The 16,161-nt window shown below is 39.6% G+C and overlaps 1 pseudogene across 1 annotated transcript in view; it reads right to left on the minus strand.

Moving 5' to 3' along the window:
* Positions 1 to 16,161, minus strand: part of LOC114323082 (polyadenylate-binding protein RBP47B'-like) — a 52,729-nt pseudogene that overhangs the window by 12,368 nt on the left and 24,200 nt on the right. Inside the window, exons 5-6 of the transcript XR_014340827.1 lie at positions 15,898 to 15,994; positions 12,933 to 13,094 (exon numbers count right to left, since the gene is read on the minus strand). The product of XR_014340827.1 is annotated as a polyadenylate-binding protein RBP47B'-like (transcript). The remainder of the gene's footprint in view (positions 1 to 12,932; positions 13,095 to 15,897; positions 15,995 to 16,161) is intronic.

Below are 16,161 nucleotides of genomic sequence, written 5' to 3' on the forward strand. Positions count from 1 at the left end.
TATTATTATTATTCTTTTCAACACAAAAACAAAAAAAAAAAAAAAAAAAAAACCAACAATTTCCAAATTTGCACAAGAGCCCATATTTTATTCATGTCGGGGCTCACCCCGATCACCATTTTACACCAAAAAAAAAAAAAAAAAAAAAGAAAAGAAAAACAACACAAATCGGCACAGTGGGATTTTTCTTTTCCCTTCTCTACTCTACTGCAGGTCTCTTCTTTTTGCCTCCATCCTGGGCGGCTCTTGACGGTGCTCCCTCAGTACTTCCTTGTCCACCGAGCACGTTCACTCCCCCATACTCCTCCACTGCAGCATATGGTGGACCTCCAAATCGGAACATCACGGTGGTCTTCCGCTTCAGCTCCTTATTTTCCGCCTTCAGCACACTTATCTCTGCTCGCGCATCCTTATACATGCGTTGGAGCAGAGCCAGTTGGGAGTTTAAATGCTGCACCTCATTTGTCCTACTCTGCAGCCGGTTCGACAGGTTTGTGACCGCCGTCATGCTTTCCACACATGCCTTCAAAGTATACTGATTGGCCTCCACATCCGACTGCACTGCCATTCTTTGCTCCACCGACCGCATCGGAAAGTTCAACGGAGCAAACTCCGGGGCGCTTGGTTGAGTTTCCAGTGCCACCGCACCAGTTCTCTCTCTCGTTGACTCGTTGAGGTCGGGAAAGAGGGTGAGCAGCCCGCGGGAAGACGATGAAGCCATTTTCTAGGCAACAGAGTGTTATACAGAATCTCTCTCAGAAATCTCTCTCAGAATATCTCTCGCAGGTTTTTTTGCCTCAGCCTCAGCCTCTGTCTTATAGCCGAGGCAGCCACGCGCATCGCGCGCCTCTTGACGCCCGACAAACTGGCACGCCTTTTCATGGCACATCTTTTGATAAAGTGGGCACGCCTTTTGATGGCACGTTTTTTGAAAAATTGGGCACACCTTTTGAGGGTGCGACTTTTTAAGGGTCCGACAAGACTCTGTAAACTGTCCCGACATTGATTCCGGTTAGCTCCTTTATGGGTCCGACAAGACTCTGTAAACTGTCCCGACATAGATTCCGGTTAGTTTCTACAAGGGTCCGACAAGACTCCGTAAACTGTCTTCTACAACGGTCCGACATGACCCCATAAACTGTCTTCTACAACGGTCCGACATGACCCCATAAACTGTCTTCTACAACGGTCCGACATGACCCCATAAACTGTCTTCTACATCGGTCTGACACCACCATCCAGTGTCCTCTACACCGTTATGACACCCCATACAGTGTCCTCTACAACGTTATGACACCACCATCCAGTGTCTTCACCAATGGTCTGACACGACCATACAGTGTCTCCTATCCTTTTTTATTTTTATGTATTTTCTTGTTTTGTTACTATCTCCAAACTCAAGTTGGTTAGTTCCTATCCCCCTTGAGTTTGCGGGGGGCTGTTAGAATTTACCATAAACCTACCACCACTACCACCTCACCTACTCCACTAAACCTAACCCACTACACCACTACCACCTCCACTTCACCTACTCTCCACCTACTCCCAAACACACTCCTATATAATAGGAATCCTTGTAATTGTAATAACACACAATACAATCAATCAATAATACATTTCTCTATTTCTTTTTATACATTGCATTTTTTACAGCATTCATCTCCTCCATGACTGCTAATTTCCAATTCGGATCATCCAATGCTTCCTGTATATTCCTTGGAACAAACAAGTGTGAAATCCTAGATGTGAAAGCTCTATGGTTTTTAGACAGTCTTTGATAGGAGAGGTAATTTGCAATAGGATGTTTAATGCAATTTCGGACACCTTTCCTAATTGCTATAGGTACATCAAGGTCGGAAATAGAAGGAATAGAATTACCTAAAATTTCGATGCCAGAACTCGGGTGGACATTCGGGTCATTAGGATGGACATTCGGGGCATTATTCCTCAGATGAAATCGCTTCCTAGTATAAACCTGAAGCTCAGGATTTAGATCATTTTGTAGTACTTCTCCCCCTAAACAAGAATCTTCTTGACTAGGCACCATAGAACTTGGTTCTCCTAAGTGATCATTATCAGACAGATGTGGTTTTTGTGTAGGATAAATGACATTGGGGAGCGGGATAGAAATATCCCAAAAACGGTCTTCTACTCCACTTGGCTCCCCCTGAAGAGAAGTGTTGGGGAAATAGGATTTTGTTTCCACAAATGACACATCCATACTCACATGAAATTTCTTGTTTTGAGGATCGAAGCACTTATACCCCTTTTTGTTTGAGGAATAACCCAAAAAAACACATTTTATAGCACGGGGGTCAAGTTTTGAACGAAATTGACTGGGAACATGAACATAGGCAGTACATCCAAAAACTTTGGCGGGTAAATCAGAAAACAACCTCGTGTCAGGAAAAAAAGTTTTGAGACAATCAAAAGGTGTTTTGTATGTTAACACCTTTGTAGGCATCCTGTTTATCAAATAAGAGGCTGTTAAAATTGCTTCACCCCATAAATATTTAGGAACATGCATGTAAAACATTATAGCACGTGCTACTTCAAGTAGATGTTTATTTTTTCGTTCTGCAATGCCATTTTGTTGAGGGGTATCCCGACATGTAGATTGATGAAAAATCCCCTTTTTTTTCAAAAACTCACCCAACTGCTCATTGAAATATTCTGTTCCATTATCAGAATGTAAAATTCCAATTTTGGTTTGAAATTGGTTTTCAATCATATTGTAAAAATTTGTGAATAAATTTTTCACGTCAGATTTTTTATTCATCAAATAAATCCAACATAAGCGGGTATGGTCATCAATAAATGTAACAAACCATCTTTTACCAGAAAGAGTAGTGATTTTAGAAGGGCCCCAAACATCACTATGAATCAAATAAAAAGGTTTTGAAGCCTGGTAAGGTTTTGGCAAATAAGTAGAGCGATGAAATTTTGCAAAAATGCAACTTTCACAATGAAAAGAAGAACAATCAATCCCTTTAAATAATTCTGGAAATAAATGTTTCAGATAAAGAAAACTAGGATGTCCTAGCCTATAGTGCCATAGCATTATTTTTTCTCGAACAGAGATTGAACTGGTACTATTAAAGCTCTGAGCTTTTTTATTACTAACAGGTACTTCATCAAAGTAGTAAAGACCTTCAAGCATCCTAGCACGCCCAATCATCATCCCCGAGTTCTGGTCCTGAAATTCACAATGGGATTCAAAAAATGTAACACGATAATTAGAATCCTTAGATAGTTTACTGACAGACAAAAGGTTACAGGCTAAGTTGGGGACGTGAAGAACAGCATTGAGATTAATTTTCTCAGTTAGTTTAATAAATCCTTTTCCTGCAATAGGTGAAAAACTACCATCGGCTATTCTGATTTTGTCATGACCAGAACAAGGGAAATAGGTACTAAATAAATGGGAAAAACTAGTCATGTGATCGGAGGCACCGGAATCTATGATCCACGGAGAGAAGTTTAGGCAAGAGAAGGCTTTAGGATTTCTACCTGTTTGTGCCAACAAAACACTAGGAGTACCGGTTGAGGAGTTGGATTTTATCAGCTTTAAGAGTTGATCAATCTGCTCTTTGTTGAAGGGACCTGAATCGGCTTCATTAGCGGTAGGAAAGCCACGATTCTTCTCTCCTTGTTTGCTGCTTTTCCAGTTGACAGGTTTGCCATGAATCTTCCAACACGTTTCGCGTGTATGGCGAGGCTTGTTGCAAAAATCACACCAGACCCGTGGCTTATCATCAAACCTGCGCTGGTAATTTGCAGCCTTGTTGGCCGCAGCATCGCTAATTAAAGCAGAAATTTCAATTGATTCACCATTACCTTTTTTCTTAAGCATGACGCTCCTTCGGCTCTCTTCCCTTCTGACTTCGGCAAATACTTCGCCAATGGATGAGAGAGGAGGTCTGCCAATAATTCTTCCTCGCACTTCATCGAACTCAATGTTGAGGCCGGCAAGAAACTTGTAAATACGGCTGTCTTCCACAGTTTTCTTGTGGTGGTTGCAGTCGTCAACCGATTTCCATTCGTATGTGTTGAAGATGTCAAGATCCTGCCACAACCTTTTCAACGAATTGAAATATTTGGTGACGGAATCATCTCCTTGACGAATCTCTCCCAACTTCAAAGTTAATTCGAAAACTTGAGATTGATTTCCTAGGTCAGAATACATCTGACTAACATTATCCCACAATTCTTGTGCAGTAGTATAGCACATGTAATTAGAGCTTATATCCTCCTCCATAGAATTGACCAACCATGTCATAACCATGGAGTTTTCAGCGTCCCAATTGTCGAACAGTGGATCATTAACAGCAGGAGCCTTCTTGTCACCAGTGATGTAACCGATCTTTCCTTGCCCACGGATATACATCCGGACAGATTGTGACCAGCGGAGAAAATTATCACCATTTAGGCGGATGGTGGTGATTTGGACAGAGTGAGAGTTGGACGTTTTCACCGGAATGGCAGCGGCAGGGGTTGAAGTGGTTCCGGACGTGACTTCCGACATGGCTATGACGGTTTTAGGGCTGCTATGTTTTTTGTTGCTCTGATACCAACTTAGAAAATATGAAGAAAAAGAACTCCGAAAATATGAGGAAGAAGGAATATATTTCTGTTATATTCAAAACTTCTTATCTTACAAGACCAAATGACACTCCTTATATAGGAGATATTACAAACATCATCATAACCCATTATATGCCACTTACATATTATATATTACCACTATCTACCACTATCATATTATATACATGCCACTATCTACCACCAACACCACTATCATATTCTATACATGCCACTATCTACCACCAACACCACTATCATATTATATGCATGAACACAATTTTCAGCAGTTTGTGAGTACTCGGACGTCTTTCCCGAGGACCTTGTTAGTTTGCCACCCCATGAAGAGGTAGAATTCTCTATTGATTTAGTGTCCGGCACGGCGCCGATTTCTATGGCACCATATCGTTTTGCCCCAGCTGAGTTGAGTGAGTTGAAGATTCAACTCCAGGAATTGCTAGATAAGGGCTTCATTCGCCCTAGTACTTCGCCGTGGGGAGCATCGGACCTCTTTGCTAAGAAGAAAGATGGGACTTTGAGACTTTGCATTGATTACCGGAAATTGAATCGGGCTACGGTTAAGAATAAATACCCTATGCCCCGTATAGATGATCTGTTTGACCAGTTGAAGGGGTCCCGTTGTTTCTCTAAGATAGACTTGAGATCGGGTTACTACCAGTTGAGGGTCAGGGAGGAAGATATCCCGAAGACGGCATTCCGTACGCGGTATGGCCACTATGAGTTTCTGGCGATGCCTTTTGGGCTCACCAATGCACCGGCAGTGTTTATATACTTGATGAACGGATATTCCAGGAGTTCTTAGATCGCTTTGTGGTCGTCTTGTGGACGACATTCTGATTTATTCACCTTCGAAGGAGGAGCACGGGAAACACTTGAGAGTGGTGCTTGAGTTGCTTAGAGCCCATAAGCTGTATGCTAAGTTTGGGAAGTGTGAGTTCTGGCTAAGAGAGGTTAAGTTCTTAGGCCATGTAGTCTTCGGGGAAGGGGTGTTCGTTGATACATCCAAGATAGAGGCAATGCAGGATTGGGCACAGCCTAAGAGTGTTTTTGAGATCCGCAGTTTTCTGGGATTAGCTGGGTATTACCACCGGTTTGTGAAAGATTTCTCCAAGCTAGCTTCGCCTTTGACTAGATTGACGCAGAAATGGGTCAAGTTTGTATGGAGTGAGACTTGTGAAAAGTCGTTCAAAGAGTTGAAAGTTAGACTTACCACTGCTCCGGTTTTGATTATTCTGGAGAGAGGTTTGGGCTATGCGGTTTATTGTGATGCTTCACGAGAGGGTTTGGGTTGTGTGCTGATGCAAGAGGGGAAAGTAGTAGCCTACGGCTCGCAGTAGTTGAAAATACACGAGAGGAATTACTTTACACACGACCTAGAGTTAGCAGCTGTGATTTTTGTCTTGAAGATTTGGAGGCACTACCTTTATGGTGAAAGATTCGAGGTGTTCTCGGATTATAAGAGTCTGAAGTATCTGTTTACACAAAGAGACTTGAATTTGAGGCAGAGGAGGTGGATGGAATTCATTGAGGATTATGATTTCGAGTTGCACTATCACCCGGGAAAGGCCAATGTTGTGGCCGATGCCCTTAGTAGGAAATCCATTAGTGATGTAGCTTGTATAGCCATCCGAGAGTGGAAAATGTTGGGTGCACTTGGCGAGTTTGATTTGCTTCTGGGTGAATTTGTTGAGTCTGCGGCCTTATTTTCTGTTGTTGCGCAGCCTACACTTGTAAATCGAGTGTTAAGAGGCACAGAGAGGTGACCTTGAGGTAGAATCCCTTCGGAAGAAGATCTCCAGTGGGAAGGCTGAGAAGGGTTTGACTGTGTATCTCGACCTGAGTGTGAGATACCGAGACCGTTTATTTGTGCCGGAGTCTTGCTGAGAGGAAGTACTCCGAGAGTTTCATCATTCGCGTCTTGCGGTGCATCCGGGAGGCACTAAGATGTATTGTGATTTGGGTCGCCAGTTTTGGTGGCAGGGTATGAAGAAAGATGTGGCAGTTTTTGTATCGAAGTGCCTTACTTGTCAGCAAGTGAAGGCCGAGCATCAGAGGCCAGCGGGTTTGTTACAACCCTTGCCTATTGCCGAGTGGAAGTGGGAGCATGTCACTATGGACTTCGTTGTAGGTCTTCCGAGGACTCGGCGGGGTAGTGATGCTATTTGGGTGGTTGTAGATCGGTTGACTAAGTCGGCGCACTTTATCTCTATGCGCATGAGAGATTCGGTAGATCATCTTGCTGACTTGTATGTTCGGGACATAGTGAGGTTGCACGGGGTCCCAGTGTTGATCGTCTCAGATAGAGATCCACGTTTTACGGCTAAGTTGTGGCAGAGTTTGCAGAATGCCTTGGGCAATAGATTGACCTTTAGCATGGCTTATCATCTTCAGACTGACGGACAGTCCGAGCGTACTATACAGATCCTTGAGGATATGCTTCGAGGTTGTGTCCTTGACTTTAGTGGGTCGTGGGAGAGGCATTTGCCCTTAGTGGAGTTTGCTTATAACAACAGTTTCCAATCGAGTATTGGTATGGCACCATTTGAGGCCTTGTATGGCCGACCTTGTAGGTCTCCGGTGTGTTGGGCCGAGGTGGGTGATGCACCTTTGTTGGGCCCGGAGTTGGTGAGGGAAATGACAGAGAAAATTGAGCTTATCCGTAGGAGGCTTGTTACAGCTCAGAGTTGCCAAAAGAGTTATGCCGACCGTAGACGGAGGCCTTTGGCATTTGAGGTGGGTGATCACGTCTTTTTGAAAATATCACTTAGGCAGGGTTTGATGAGATTTGGGAAGAGTGGGAAGTTGTCCCCTCGATTTATTGGTCTCTTTGAGATCCTTGAGAGGATTAGGGAGGTTGCATACCGTTTAGCTTTGCCGCCGCAATTGTCCGGAGTGCATGACGTGTTTTATGTTAGTATGCTTCGGAAGTACAAGCCGGGTCCGTCTCATGTATTGGATTGGACCGACTTAGAAGTTGATGAGGATATCTCGTATGAGGAGAGACTGGTGAGGGTTTTGGATAGGCGAGATCAGGTCTTGCGAGGCAAGACGATACCCTTGGTAAAAGTTTTGTGTAAAAGTTTTGTGGAAACATCACGGGGTTGAGGAAGCCACTTGGGAACGTAAGTTGGATGTCCGTGAGAAATATCCGGACTTGTTTGTTAATGTTTAAACATGTATTGGAAGTTTTGTTGTATTGATAAACTTTAACAGTATTGGATATGTCTTAAGTTGTAAAACATTGTATATGTTTTGTTTATGAAAATATTGTGAAGGTTGAGCATGCCTCGAGAATGGAAATTTATTTTAACATTGTGTATGTTAAATATGTTGTAGAAATGCAAGTATGTTATTAACGTTGCATATTTTGGAATTGTGGATTATGATATTGGAAATTGTTGGATTTTAGAAAATGCATGTTGATAATGCATGTTGTAACATTTGTTGTAATTTGCCTCTTGAAAAGAGATGGGATGACCGGTAATGGGTCAAGATGGGCTATATGGAATTGTAATGTTGTTGAGAATTGAAAATTCTTGTTTTTGAAACTCGTATCTAATTTCGGGGATGAAATTCTTTAAGGGGGGAGGTTATAGCGATCCCGGGTTTTCCCCTTTGTTGTATAGTATTCCGAACTTAGGTTCCGTGGTGTTGGTTGTCGTTTATATCTTGTTCCCGTCCTTCAATTCTTTTAATATGAGTTTTAGGATGTGTTAGGCAGATTTGTAACAGGTTGGTTGTGTTTAGAAACCAAAAGTTGATGCCCAGATTTTGGCCTTCACGCTCGAGCGGGCCCTCTGTTTTTGCTTCTCCGCTCGAGCGGGCATTTTGACGCTCGAGCGTGATTATTCATCTCTCAGTATTTTGTTCTGCAGGCCATTGGACGCTCGAGCGTCCACTTTCACGCTCGAGCGGGGAACATCGACTGCAAAACTTCTGGAAGTGTGCATCCGGCGCTCGAGGGGAACTTTTGACGCTCGAGCGTAAGTCTGTGTCTGATGCTCGAGCGGGGAATCCCACGCTCGAGCGGACCTGGTTTTATATCAGTTCAGGATTTCACTTTTTGGATCACTTTTTCGGTGCCTTTTCTCTCTCTAACTTTTCAAAACCTCCATTAGAGAGCTCCTCTCTCTAGATTTCAACTTCTCTCTAAGGTTTGATCTAGTTTGAGTGATCTTCCACCCTTGGCCCTTTGTAAAAAGTGTGGGGTTTGGCTTGCTTTTCATTTTGATTCGAAAATCTTGGGATTTGGAGCACCTTCGAAATTCTTCATCTTCTCCATTTGGTCTCATCTCTTGAGGTAGGGATAACTATTCATTTTTATGATCTTTAACATAGATGTTGGGCATTTTGTATAAATGGTTTGATTTGAGAAGTTAGGGTTTGAGGTTTGAAATATTGAAAAGAGGGGTTTTGTTCTTTTTGAACTATGTATGTGAATGTGGGTCTCAAAATGAGGTTATGAACGTTTATTAATGATATTTGGACCTTTGGGTCAATATTGGGAAAAATGGGGAAAATGCCATATTTGGATTTTATTAGGTCATTAGTGTGATTAATTACTTTCATTGTGAAATAATGAAATTGGCTTGGAAATAGTGAAATTGAGAAGTTATGAGAAAGAATGGTGGAGTTGGATTGATTAATCACTCACTTTTGAAAATATTGATAATTTATCTGTTAATGCATTTATTATCTGTTTAGAAATAATTGCTTTAGGCTATCGGCGGAGGATAGTCTTGATTGTTGTAGACACTGTATGTTGATTAGGGAAAACTGAAACTAATCACGTTGAATATGTCATTGAATATGACGGTTGGAATAATACATTGAATATGTGTATTGATTGATCTTGTATATGATAAGTGTTTATATACATTGCATTGTGTGGAAAGAGATAGGGAATGTACTCCACGGTTTGGGAGGAGATAGGGGATAGACTCCTAAACCGGACGTTATTTGGGAGGAGATAGGGGATGGACTCCATTGATACAGCAAATCTGTGTATCATTTGTGAAGTATGGATGTATTTTATTATGAGTTGCTATCTCATTTGAAATTGAAGTATTGTTGATATGGGTTGTTAACTCATTTGAAAAGGAAGTGCTTTGATATGAGTTGTAGTCTCATTAAATTGTTTGGCCAGGTTTTGAGCCATGTTCATAAATCGAAAATTTGTTAAGTAAAGGAAAGTGGAATGAAACATGGACATATTTGTCATGGAACTGGGTAATGTTGTAAGTTGATTCATAGGTGGTAACATTTATCAAATGCTAATGTTTTAGTTATTGCTCATACTATGTTTAGCATATCTCTACTAGGCGTTGGCTCACCCTATATGGAACATCATTTTCAGGTGCAGGTGATGTGCCGCCTCCAAGGATGTAGCTTGAGAGGTTGTAGAAGCTGAAGGCTTCCTTTTTGTGATTATTTTGTGTATTACATGTATATTAAGCCAAGAGCTTATTTTGTGTAAGGAGTTGAAACTCTATTTTTGTTGAACCCAAGTGTTGACTTGGAAAATTGTAAGCCTGTAGGGTAGGGCATTTACTTTTGTTGTCAACATGTAATATTTCTTGTAAGAATACTCTGATGTTGGTAATATGATATCTCTTTTTGTATCACGAATGTATGATTTTGGGTTTATTTTGAAGGCGTTACAGTGAAACAGAGAGAAGAGGCGAGTCACTTTAGTCAAACCCTTCGGCGTGAGAGGCGATTGCACAGACGATGAACTATGAGTGGAACCAGTGATCGAAGATCAACAATGACGAACAGATGACGAATCCAACCACGTCGAAGGCAACCAACGATGGACAAGAGAAAGATATGTCGCGAGGTCCAGGATGAACAATGAACCAAAGAGGGTCAAAGCAAATGACTGAAGACGACTGAACAACCAAGACAAACCAGAGAATCGTGATCTGGGGAGTGCGATTCGAACTCAGATGATTCACAACTTGATAGGTTGCGATTCAAGCTCAGATGGGTTGCACAAATTTAAAAAGCAGAACCAAAGAACTCAAACGAACCAGAAAAGATTTGAGGAAGGCGAGAGTTTCAGATCTTGCTCTGATACCATGTAAGAATCCTGAAAGCTTTTCTGTATATTAAATTGTAGCAATTTACAAAGAGTTCATTAATTTATATAGCTCTAAATCTATGACTGAAAAAGGAAATACAATCTAATTCCTATTTACACAATCATGCCATATATACACAACATGCCATATATATTCTCACAAATACATGTTCACAACCAATGGCTTCAAGGATTCATAAAAAATCCTATGTACTAATTAAGAGTTCATCTTCCTCCATCCAAGTCATGAGATTAAAGATAATCAGATAGCTAATGAAGATTAGGTTTTTCCTCTGATTTATCAACAAAAAAATTGGCGATTAGGTAATTATGAGAAAGGGGGAGAGAGAAACAAGAGCAAGGTACATCCTCACTCTTCATCCTTCCTACCAGAGCTGAAATTTTTATCATGCCTCCCTCACAGCCAGCCTACAAGGAATCACCACACTGAGCGGAAATTCCTCATTCCAGCTGGAGCTTCAGAAATAACTCAAAACATAGTCATAAAACCTAGAATAGATGCCAATCAGGCTACAGGCAGAAATAACTCAAAACACCGAGGTTAACTATCAAACTTGAGGCTATGTAAGAACACATAAGAATGCAAGAAAGAAAATGGTACATCAAGCTTCATATACAACAACTTGTCTGCAAAATTGCAAGTTCTATTTACATAGATCACTTTCCCGTGGCATAAAACTCCCTTTGAGATCATTTGGTTTTCACAGAAGCCTACATAAAGCATCACCAACTGTACAAAGCAGGGATGAAGTGGCAAACTTGGCAGATATCATGTCAATGCTTCAAGCACCATCACAAGGCAAAGAAAAGTAACAAGTACATACACAGAAAGGCAAACACTTCTCCCTCTAGCCCAAAAATCACATGCTTGCATAAGTCTGTGTTTGGATCATTTATATGCTGAGAGAAACGAAAAGAGGACAGAAAAAAAAAGAAAAGAAAAGAGAGTGCTTATATTTCATTACATTTCCCTCCACTTTTCCTTTACTTCACAAATCCCTCCTCAAATCCATAATCCAAACACAGCCTAAAAGCAAAGTAGAAATCCTGAATTAACATGTTCACAAACTTTATTTCCATGTCCACTTTCAATACGATTCCAGGATTCACCAACTGTAATTCCACATGAAATCTGAGATTTGATTTCCTGAGAAGCTATCTGGTCATCTGAAATTGGGATAGGTTTCTTGGTCTTGGCGCCACAATTTCGGCAACAATTTTGTAGAGACTACTGGTTAGATACTGAAGCAGTAGTTATTAATTAGGTCCTTTACATAAAAGGATGATAAATGAAGGTTCGATTTTTTTTTTCAAAAACTAACAAACATAAAAGATGTTGTGTCAAGGAAGGATGACCATGACAAATCCTGGTGGTTCCACAACTGATACCCAATTAAGAATTTCAGGAAGATCATGATCACATCAATAGAAGACGGCACATTGATCATCTCTTCTCTTTTTGATGGAAGGAAAGGCAAAGGGCACTAAATCTGTGTAAATAAAAACCCCTTAGCTATCAGGACAGTAAGAAATTAATGAAGGAAGGAATCTAAAAACTAAAACTGTTATCATCAGGTAATTGTTGAGATTTGAGAGTCTTGAGACGGATTCAGCAGAGGTTCTCAAGGCAATTCAGCAACTGCACTTGATGAAACCCAATTATAATACTTGCAACAACATTGCAGAGATCGTGCGTAAAGAACAGCAGTGTCACCTGGTGTTGGTTTGGAGAGAAGCTAGCTGGTGCGCAGATCAATTGTCCAAGGAAGCTATTTCCTCATCTATCAATCAGGTCGCAAATATTGAGAAAACAGCCCCTCTCGATTTAACTGTAGCTGGTTGGGATGCTTTGGGTAATGAAACCATGAGAAGAGGTGTTAGTTTAGTTGTTTTTGTTTCCCATTGTTTTTTTGGCTCCGGCCATCCAATGTTCTAAAAAAATTCCCAATTTTGAGTTGAACACTTATTTTTCTTCTTAAAATATTCTCATTACAGAAATGCGAGCAAAAACAAGGTTTAATAGTATTGGTTTGTGTGTCCTACAATGCTTTTAATTGTTCCACAACTAAGTATATAATAGATGAAAAACAGGCTCCACAAAAAAATTAACTTTCCTACAAATAAGGCATCAAAAAACAGTCCAGTTGTATGTTATCTAGGTTGTGGAACAATCTGGGCAGCACATCCAGCAAAAGGGAAAAAACAATGTTCTTTAAAAGCATCATACCTGTTGAGGGTACTGCGTGTAACCAGGGTACGCACCATATGCATATAATGAAGGATCATGCGTAGTCCCATAACCATAGGCATCATAACCTTGTCCGTAACCATAATAGGTGCTGCTCCATTGACTTGGATCTGCTTGCTGACTCCAGACACCAGGTAAGTCCTACAACATAGTATAAAAAAATTGTATAGTAATTAGCATAAACTGAATATTCTTTTAGAGTTTTTTTTCAATTACACCTCATTACATACTAATCATGACTGCCAAACAACATTCAAATCATAAAGATGTCAATACCTCTATGAAAATCATGACCCCTAATAATGTCCTTTATGACTTTGACATAGAGCATCAAATTTAAAGCAACAGTAGGAAAGGATAAATTCTTCTGGCTGAATCTCTCATAAAGACAATCCTAGAAACAGCAATGTAGCAGAACAAAAGTTTCAGAATTTTTATATTTTTATTTTATTATTTTGCTATTAGATTTTGACTATGAGTATGTTAAATAGTCTAGAGTTTTTAGTTTCTTATTCTCTTGATTTCTTAGTTTGTATTAAGTTTCGTTTCCTAGTTTACTTTAGAATTACTTATTCTACAAGTATTAGGTTTAGTTTAATATAAATACATGCATAAGCTTACAGCCATGAGTAACTTATTCTTTTAATCAATATTGTTTTCGGAGAGTTTCTATTTTATTTTCTTTGTGGATTCAAGGCTGTTCCTGTGGATTCAATAAATCAGCATCTACTCTAGAATGATATCAAGCCCATGTTGTCTCCTAGAATGATAATTAGTTCCTTCCTCCATTACCACTGTGTCAATTGGTGTCGGAGCGAGGTCTTCCCGAGGGGCAGTTCATAACCATGGTTGCCTTCGGACAGGTCGTAACCAAACCTCGGGGACTTTTCTTATCATCGAGATTATAGGTATTATGAAAATTTACCTAAATTTTAGTGGTGGTGAATATTTTAAGATATTCTAGATTGGATAGTAGATATATATATATATATATATATTGAAATATGAATATTCTAAACAAATAAAAGTAGAGTTATGTGTTATCAAAGCTTACAGGTCCTGCACTATGGTGGTAGTTAGATTTGCAATCATCAAGAGAGCAACAAGGCAAGGTGCGTATTCGTTCATGGTCAAGAATGAAAAGGCGTATAATGGAGAATTTTTTGCCATGGAATTATAAGCAATTATTGGAGGAAAAATACAAGCCTAAGCACCATACTATTAATACTTATGTCGAAACTATCCTTGAAGAGCTTACATTTGAAGACAAATCTATATTGTCTCGTGTCCAAGGAATAAATGAAGAAAAAGTCTTGAAAGTATACCAAGAAAAAATCCAAGACATTATTGCAAAAGTTGGAAGTCTTGTTATGGAAAGTGAAGATTCGTCAACAAAAAAAAAAAATGTCAAATTGCAAGATGAGATCAAATTATGTAGTTCAAATTATTCACCAACTGATGTCTTAATTACGGAGGAAAATTGGAGGGGTTACCACAGCGCAGGAGTTTGTTCTTGTATTATTGGGCAGTGCAATTAAAAACAAAGGTGTGCATCCACTTTTTGACTATGCTCTTAGTTATTTACCTTGACCTACTAAAGTTTACGCCCTTGACCGAACTAATGAAAAGAAGGGTTTTTAAGAAGATGCCAAAATTGTTTATGTAAGTTATTTAAGAATTCAAAGAATCGTCCTTTCCTGAAAGAACTATGAGAGAATGCACATAGATGGGAGTAGGGCTGTCAATGGATCGGATTTAATCCGAATCCGACCCAAATCCGATCCGATAATCCGAATCCGTTTACAAAAAATCTGATCCGATAATCCGAATCCGCTTAATCCGTTTATTAATTGGATTGAATATGCAAAATCCGACCCGACCCGATAATCCGATCCGATTATTCTCGATTTGAATGAAAAAAACACAAAATGAAAAAAATAAAAATAAAAAATCAAATTATATAAAATCGTAGCTCAATAAATAAATAAATGGATCGGATCGGATTATCGGATCGGATATCCGAAATTATCGGATTCGGATATCTACAATCGGATATAGACTAAACGGATTCGGATCGGATTCGGGTTTGTCTTAATCGGATCGGATTCGGATTTTGACAGATCCGATCCGAATCCGATCCATTTACAGGCCTAGATGGGAGCAAGTATCCTTTATGCAACATATGCATTCAACAATCATCCCAAGAGGAGTTACACTTTTTCAAAGTCAAGTATGTGAAAGATTATCCTTAACTATAAGATAGATGCAGACAAGCTCAAACGTATGAAGTTGTCTTGATCCATAGTAACTCGAGGGCAAGGTTTTTTTTGTTAAAGGGAAAGAATGATGTAAAACAAGAGTATCAAATTTTTTATATTTTTATTATTTTGGAATTTAATTTTGACTAGGATTATTCTCTTAGATTTCATTGTTTGTAATAATTTAAAATTTCTTAGTTTATTTTAGAATTACTTATTCTACATGTATTAGGTTTAGGTTATTATAAATACATGCGTAAAGCCTACAACATGAGTAACTTATTCATTCAGGCCTCGTTTGGCAAGTGGCTTTTTTAGCCAAAAAGTCAAAAAGTTACTAAAGAAGTCAAAAAACCAACAGCCTATACCAAAAAGTCAAAGATTCCATTTTCTCTCTACTTTTTGTACATCTTTTCGTAAAAAGCCAAAAGTCATCCCAAACATATTAGTTTTTTTAACATCATATTTTAGCCAAAAAGTCAAAAAGTTACTAAAAAAGTACGTTTTACGTTCCCAAACGAGGCCTCAATAAATATTATTTTCAGATTCTCTTTTATTTTCCTTGTCAATTCAAGGTTGTTCTTGTGGATTCAATGAATCACATCTACTAGAACGATATCTAGTTCCTTCCTCCATTACTGCCATGTCAATATACTATACTAGAGCATTCTAAAAAGAAGATTCACCTGTTTAGCTGTTGGGCTCCTGCCCCGAGAAAGGTGGACAGCTTGTTGACCGATCATTGTTCCCTGCATCCTTTGGATTGCTTCTTCAGCAGATGCCCTGCACAAAGAAATATAAAGCAATATGATAAGACAATATATAGGGAGGTCAGATAAGTGGGAGTACGTAAAGTTTATACAATCAAGCAAGATATCATGGGAAAAATGGACAAGAGACCATAAAGTCACGAACTTAACTCAATTACCATATGGTCAAATTAAACAGAA

This window comes from Camellia sinensis, chromosome 9, assembly GCF_055761805.1.
Source record: "Camellia sinensis isolate YWXY chromosome 9, ASM5576180v1, whole genome shotgun sequence".
NCBI classification, from domain to species: Eukaryota; Viridiplantae; Streptophyta; class Magnoliopsida; order Ericales; family Theaceae; genus Camellia; species Camellia sinensis.